The sequence below is a fragment of the Myotis yumanensis genome, unplaced genomic scaffold (assembly GCF_028538775.1).
Source record: "Myotis yumanensis isolate MYYU_CA2020_CCGP unplaced genomic scaffold, mMyoYum1.0.hap1 SCAF_5, whole genome shotgun sequence".
Classification (NCBI taxonomy): Eukaryota; Metazoa; Chordata; class Mammalia; order Chiroptera; family Vespertilionidae; genus Myotis; species Myotis yumanensis.
Genome location: NW_027223756.1, coordinates 68438686 through 68446539, shown reverse-complemented (window position 1 = coordinate 68446539; position 7854 = coordinate 68438686). Strand labels below are relative to the sequence as shown.

The 7854-nt window shown below is 42.3% G+C and overlaps 1 pseudogene; it reads left to right on the top strand.

The window, feature by feature from the left end:
- The first annotated feature begins 5017 nt into the window (after positions 1-5017).
- Positions 5018-5694, top strand: LOC139011770 (Golgi apparatus membrane protein TVP23 homolog B pseudogene; annotated as a pseudogene).
- The last annotated feature ends 2160 nt before the right edge of the window (positions 5695-7854 follow it).

The window sequence follows — 7854 nt, the reverse complement described above, 5'->3', positions numbered from 1 at the left end:
ATGACGGGATTTTTCCCAGTTACATCCCAAACCAAATGAAAACCAGAGGCTGCACTCTTGCTTCTCCAACATCCGCCCCGCAGAGCAGTGTATCTCTGTAAGCTGAGCTTCCACGGACTTCAAAGGCTCCTCTGTGTGAAGGAACCAGGCATAAGACATAGGGAGAAACAGAAATCTGGCTACAAGAGAAGAACCTTTTAAAATTCTAATCAAAGAACTGAATTCTCCAAACAGGGCAATGGCTCAGTAACAATCAGATCAGACGGGAAATCACAAGTGTTGGAACTGAAGTCAGCTCACCTCCCTTGGAAAGGGGGGAAACAGAGCAACAATGACACAAAATCTCACAGCAATTACAGGGACAGACACTTGAGACAACTGCAGATCTCCCAGGCTCACCTAGAGTCACCTGATAGAATGCATTGACACCATTTGATGTCTCAGAGTGTGGTTGTCATCTTTTAGGGAGTGGAAAGCCAGTTATATTCAAAGAGTCAAAGGGTCAGCCGACTTCCTTATCTCTGCACTTACTCCTTGTATTCACATTTTACTTGCTACGAAATAAACTCCCTGCATTCACTGCTTTGAGCTACATCTATAATATAGCAGTGGGTTTGCTAATTAAACACAATTTGAAGGAACTGCAGTGTTTACTTCACACCCACCTCTGGTATGTACCCGGGACTCAGGACATATCATTACTGCACTGTTTCTAGGGTCCCTAAGCTCATATACTAAATGATCACAGTGACAATCAGCCATGTGCAGTTTTACTCTCCTTTACCAAAGCCCCGGGGGAAAGGTCACAATTAACCCAATAAAAAGATATGTTAAGTTTAAATTATTTGCCCAGATGAAAGCTGAGAATCATAGAGCAATGCAAAAAAAAAAAAATAGCTCTGTCTCTAAAGGGTCATTAATTCATCTCCTGGAACAAAGACAGGCACAAATAGGTTTAAGGGAACCATCTTACTGGGCTGGCCTCCTATAGAATCACCCAGGTGAGTATACATGCTTTGTAGTACAGCTTCCCTTACACACTTCCAAGCCCTGCTTACTTACTGATAAATAGCTCAAAAGATCTTTTCTAGGCTCAAAAAAAAGTCTTAATAGAGATTATATTTTAAATATCTGATTGTTTGAGGTGCTTTCCAGGAGAATTTTCCATCAATCAATAAATACTTATTAAGAACCCAACACTGCTCTTTGCACTGTAAAGATACAGGTATAGCATACATATCCCCTGAATTTAAAGATCGTGTAATATAAAGTGGTAGAAGGGGTAGGATTGCCACATAACATACAGAATATCCAGTTAAATTTGAATGTCAGATAAACAGTGAGTTGTTCTTTTAGTGTAAGTATGCCCCCAATATTTTATGGGACACACTTAGACTAAAAATTTTTTTTTATCTGAAATTCAAAGTTAACTGGTCACACCGTATTTTGATTTGTTTAATCTGACAATTCTTGGAGGGGACGGAAAGGAAAAAGATGGGGAAAAGCTACTAGATTACTGTAGCCAAACAGGAACAGTACCATTTATGGAATGGGTCAGCCGAACAGCACTGGACAGGGTGCCAGTGTTGCTAGGATACCCCAGCTAGAAAGCCAGGTCAGGACACAAGTCTGGAATGGTGCAGAAACCCACATGTCTGTTAGCTGTGGGATGAATGCATTGTGATGTATTCAACAACGGATTAGTATAAAGCAATGAAAACAACAGTACTATAGCTACTCACAACAACATGGGTCTGGCTTATAAATATACTATTGAACAAAAGAAGCCTGACACAAAATAATATCTTTTATATGACCCCCACTCATAAAGTTCAAAAAACGGGTAAAATTCAAGTATAATTTTTTAGAAATCCATGGTGAGATGGAAAAACGAAAAGAAAAGGAGAGAAAAGAACAAGCTATGATGTGATTACCCTAAAAGTCAGGATAGCAGCTCAGTTGAGGAAAGGGGAAAGGCAATGGTTGGGACAGGACATAGGAGGCGCTCTGTGTGATGTCCCAGAGCCATAGTGAAGAAGGTAAGAGAGACGGAAGGGTCAACTGCTATAAATGCCGCAGACAAGTAAAGTAACATATAATTATTATAACCATTAAACTTGACATTATGGAGGTCAGTGGTTATCTCAGATTATTTGGAGTGAAGTCAAAAGAGAGAGAGAGTGGAGAAGAAATAGGAGGATGCTGGTATAGAAGACTCTCTCAAGAGGTTTAAATGTAAAGGAAAAGATAAATGTGGGACTGTAATGGAGAGGGTAAGGGTTCTGTTTTGTTTAAGTTGTGAGGAGAAAAGTATAGTGTGTTCACAGACAGGGGAAACTGATGAAACAAAAGAGAGAAGGGTTGGTAGGACAATGTCACTGCATCAGCTAGAGACGATGGGATTTTGTGCACAGCAAAGGGGTAAGAAGAATTTATAGAAGAGAAAGTAGAGTGTAAGTGCCCAGATGCAGGTAAGTATCTGTGGTCATGGGATGTCACAGATATTCTTACCTGAATAATAAAAATAAAAGCTGAAGCCCTAACCGGTTTGGCTCAATGGATAGTGTCGGCCTGCGGACTCAAGGGTCCCAGGTTTGATTCCAGTCAAGGGCATGTACCTTGGTTGCGGGCATATACACAGTATGGAATGTGCAGGAGGCATCTGATTGATGTTTCTCTCTCACCGATGTTTCTAACTCTCTATTCCTCTCCCTTCCTCTCTGTAAGAAATCAATAAAATATATTTTAAAAATAAATAAATAAATAAAAGCTGAAGATGGGAATGAGAATGGGAAAGGAAGTATTAGAGTTTTGAAAATAAAGAAGGTATAAAATAGTGACCTAAGACAGAGCAGAAGAGTTAAAGTACTGATTGCCAAGGGCACTAGGGCCTCACTTGTGATGATGAATCAGGAATGTACATTAACACGGACAGCATGGCTATGCACATGCTTCTCCAGCAATTCGCAGATGCAAGCACAAGCAGGCAGAGAGTAAATAGGAAGGACAAATTAACTCTGAAAAAGTAGAAAATTATACAGTATTCTGAGATTCCAGAACATTCCCAAATTAGAAATAAAATTTTAGACTTAATAGTAGTAATCCTACATAATAAAAGACTAGTATGCAAGTTGTCCCCTCGGGTGGGAGTTCAACCAACCAGGAGTTCGACCAGGGGATGGGGCCGGCTGGCCAACTGCCCACAGCCCCTCCCCCTGGCCAACCTGATTGGCCCCAATCAGGGTGGGCCAGCCGGACCTCCCTCCCCATCCTCATGCACAAAGTCATGCACCAGGACTCTAGTTAACTATAAAAATAAGAAAGCAAGTCAACCAAACTAATGTAAACCTAACCAATTAAAACCACACCTTAACACTGATCATTGTTATAAGGTAAGGGGATTTAGAGGTATCCAGAGATTACTGCAGGATAGTTCCTAGTAGGAACTAAGAGTTCTAGGAAAAAAATCTGGGATGTAACAGTTCAGCATATCAGTTCTCTCATTGAATTAATCCATGATTTCCAACTTCTAAAGAAAGGATTTTTCCCCATCAGTAAAACACAAGAATGATCAATTTTTTAACTTGGTGATTAAGTGAAGAAATAAGAAAATATTTTCCAGTTTGCTATTGCCTGGACTATTATTTAAAGGACTATATTTAACATAACAAAAATATGTATTACTAGCAGCACAGGTTTGATTATAGTAAATATTTTAATAAATTTACATAATAGCCACATTTATTAAAGGTAATCTATATATATAAAGAGGTAATATGCAAATTGTTCCTAATGGTGTCCCAGTCATGACCCGTTCAACAGGCTGCGCACACACAGGAGCTGGTGGGCGGGGATGGGGGCGGGGACTTGCGCCACCGGGACATGAGGCTGCTGCTGGGGGCAGCACCCTGGCGGAGGCATGCACAGGCCCACTGCGCCACCTGGTCTGGAGGGGGCATCAGGATGGGATGCAGTGGCTCCCCCTGGTGGAGGCGCACGCAGGCCATGGCACCGCCCGGCCTGGAGGGGGGCGCGTCAGGACAGGGGCAGCCCCACTGGTAGAGGCATGCGCAGGCCACGGTGTCACCCGGCCTGAAGCGGGGGCATCAGGATGGGGGTGGGGCCTCGGCGGAAAGCACTCAGCACTCCTGTGCCAGGGTCTGATGGCACGGAGAGGAAGGGAGAGCAGATGAGTAGTTAGGGAGTTTAGGCCAGGAGGGGAGAGCAGATAGGCAGTTAGGAGGATCAGGCCAGGAGGGGAGTGCAGTTAGAAGGATCAGGCCAGCAGGGGAGAGCAGTTAGGCAGTTAGGGGGATCAGGCCAGGAGGGTAGAGCAGTTAGGGGCATCAGGCTGGCAGGCAGATGAGCATTTAGGAGCCAGTGGTCCTGGATTGCGAGAGGGATCCCAGATTGGAGAGGGTGCAGGCCAGGCTGAGGGACACCCCCCCTGCATGAATTTTGTGCACCGGGCCTCTAGTAAATATATAAATGCTGTAAGCCTTACCTTTTCTGCACAGAAAAATAATTTCTAGTTTTTAAAGTAGATCTTATGTCACATTCTACATGAAGAAATAGTTCATACTCATTGAAAATAAAATGCAATCTGGATTAAATTATTCACTTAAAAATTACTGGATATATTTAATTTCATTGAAAATGTTTATATGTCATGCAAAAATAAAGACTTTTTTGGACTTACAATATGCTTTTAGTGAAATATATTTATCTTTTTTAGGTACAGAAACTTGGAGATAATGAATTTTTACTAAAGCTTGATAAAATAATTATATCACTATAAAAAAAGAATATAAAATACTTCATTTTCAGTACTCAATTTAATAATCCTAACTGAGGTATTGAGAATCTGTTTTTAAAATTCCACTAAGGGATTTGTTAAGAATCTCAAATAACATTCCTTGTATTAGAGTTAAAGTTTATAGTACGCAGGGTCAAACACTTTGTATATTACTCTGGTAATCTAAAAATAAACAGGTGTTGGGGGCTATGCTGGGCCATCATGTTGCAGCAGGACAGTGATGAGGACAGTGAAGATGTTGCACTGTTTGATGCAGAAGAGGAAACAACTAATCGACCCCAAAAATACAAAATCAGACATCCAGTGGCATCATTTTTCCATTTATTCTTTCGAGTCAGTGAAATTGTAGTCTATCTTCTCTGTGAATTGTTCAGCAGCAGCTTTACTGCCTGTATGGTGACGATTATCTTGTTATTGTCATGTGACTTTTGGGCAGTCAAGAATGTCACAGGTAGACTAATGGTTGGCCTGCGTTGGTGGAATCATATTGATGAAGATGGAAAAAGCCATTGGGTGTTTGAGTCCAGGAAGGCATCCCCTCAAGAGAATAAAACTGTTTCCGAGGCTGAATCAAGAATCTTTTGGTTAGGACTTATTGCCTGTGCTGTGCTTTGGGTGATATTTGCCTTCAGCGCTCTCTTCTCCTTCAGACTGAAGTGGTTGGCAGTGGTTACCATGGGTGTTGTGCTACAAGGTACCAACCTATATGGCTACATCAGGTGCAAAGCGGGCGGCAGAAAGAATTTAACCAGCATGGCCACATCTTACCTTGGAAAGCAGTTTTTAAGACAAAACACCAGAGATGATCAGACTTCCTGAAGAGGGGGAGGAGTCCTGTGTGTTCTGTTATATTGGGAACAACTGAAGAGATTCTTCACTCTGAGTGAACTCAGTACATGTAGCAGAGAGGAGTGTTGGGTTTGTTTTTCCATTTGAAAATGTACTTGAAAAAAAAAGGAAAAGTAGTTTTCATTTTCTTTTTTCTTTTTTCTTTCACCTTTTTCCACCTTTATTGTAGTCTTAGACACTTAATTCAATGCATACTAAATATATTCAGTGCTCAGCATAAATAAACCGTTTCTGCTGAAGTTTTCCAGTTCGTACCTGGCTGATGAATCTCCCCTTTATTTTTTTTATTTTATTTTATTTTTAATAATTAAATCTTTATTGTTCAGATTATTACATTTGTTCCTCTTTTTCCCCCCCATAACTCCCCTCCTCCCAGTTCCCACCCCACTCTCCGCCCTCACTCCCCACCCACTGTCCTCATCCATAGGTGCATGATCCTTGTCCAGTCTCTTCCCGCATCTCCCACACCCCTTTCCCCCCCAAGCACAGTCAGTCCATTCCCTTTCCATGTCCCCGACTCTACTATAATCACCAGTTCATTCTGTTCATCAGATTATTTATTCACTTGATTCTTAGATTCACTTGTTGATAGATGCATGTTTGTTGTTCACAATTTGTATCTTTACCTTTTTCTTCTTCCTCTTCTTAAAGGATACCTTTCAGCATTTCATATAATACTGGTTTGGTGGTGATGAACTCCTTTAGCTTTTCCTTATCTGTGAAGCTCTTTATCTGACCTTCAATTCTGAATGATAGCTTTGCTGGATAAAGTAATCTTGGTTGTAGGTTCTTGGTGTTCATCACTTTGAATATTTCTTGCCACTCCCTTCTGGCCTGCAAAGTTTCTGTTGAGAAATCAGCTGACAGTCGTATGGGTATTCCCTTGTAGGTAACTGAGTTTCTTTCTCTTGCTGCTTTTAAGATTCTCTCTTTGTCTTTTGCTCTTGGCATTTTAATTATGATGTGTCTTGGTGTGGTCCTCTTTGGATTCCTTTTGTTTGGGGTTCTCTGCGCTTCCTGGACTTGTAAATCTATTTCTTTCACCAAGTAGGGGAACTTTTCTGCCATTATTTCTTCAAATAGGTTTTCAATATCTTGTTCTCTCTCTCATCTTCTGGCACCCCTATAATTCTGATGTTGGTACGCTTGTAGCTGTCCCAGAGGCTCCTTACACTATCTTCACACTTTCGGATTCTTTTTTCATTTTGCTTTTCCGGTTGGGTGTTTTTTGCTTCCTCGCATTTCAAATCTTTGACTTGATTCTTGCGCTCCTCTGGTCTGCTGTTGGGCGTCTGTATAATATTCTTTATTTCAGTCAGTGTATGCTTACTTTCTAGTTGGTCCTTTATCACACCATCGAGGGTCTCATTAGATTTCCTGTACATCTCATCAAGTTTATCGACAGACTCTAGAAGCCTCTTGAGAGACCTCAAAAGTGTGGTTTTGAATTCTATATCCAGTAGCCTGCTTTCCTCCGGTTCTGTCCTTTGTGGCCTGTTTCTTTGTCTTGGCATTTTTTTATGCTTCACTGTGTCGATAGAGTGGCTTTCCGTGTTAAGTGTCCCAATTACCTGAGGTAGACACTCTTGGTGCACCCCCTTGTGGTCTCTGTGAGCAGTCTTGTTGTAGTCAAGCCTTGATTGTTGTAGGTAATTACTACTTGATCTCCAGGCCAACTGGCTGTGAGAATCAGCTGTGTTTGCAGTGGGAGAACTCCTGTCCTCTAGGGAGGTGCTAATCTAGCCTTTGCCTGAGGCTATCCAGCAAATGGCTCTGTGCAGGGCTTGGGCGGAGCGGGTCCCACAGGATCAACAGGGCGGAGGAGGGAGCAGTTATGGCTGCTCTCAGTCCGTCCCCAGGGGCTCTGCCTCTCTGTCTCAGCAACCGCTGCAAACCTCGGAGGGACCGAAGCCAGACAGTCCCACTTCTCCCGTTTGAGTCTGGGTCCCTAGAGACTTGCCCAGATCTGGAGCTCAGAGTCTGAGGCTCCCTCCGGATTGAAACAGACAACCGTGCCCTCAGCCACCAGCCCGCGCTGCACGCACTCCGCACCTTAGTATTTTACTTCAGCACTGCGCCTCCTCTGATTCTCGGTTCCTCCTAGTTGTAGAACTTCCACTCAGCCAGCCTTCCTATGGTTCTGGATGATGTCCGTTCCGTCTTTTAGTTGTATTTTTGAAGTGGTTGTT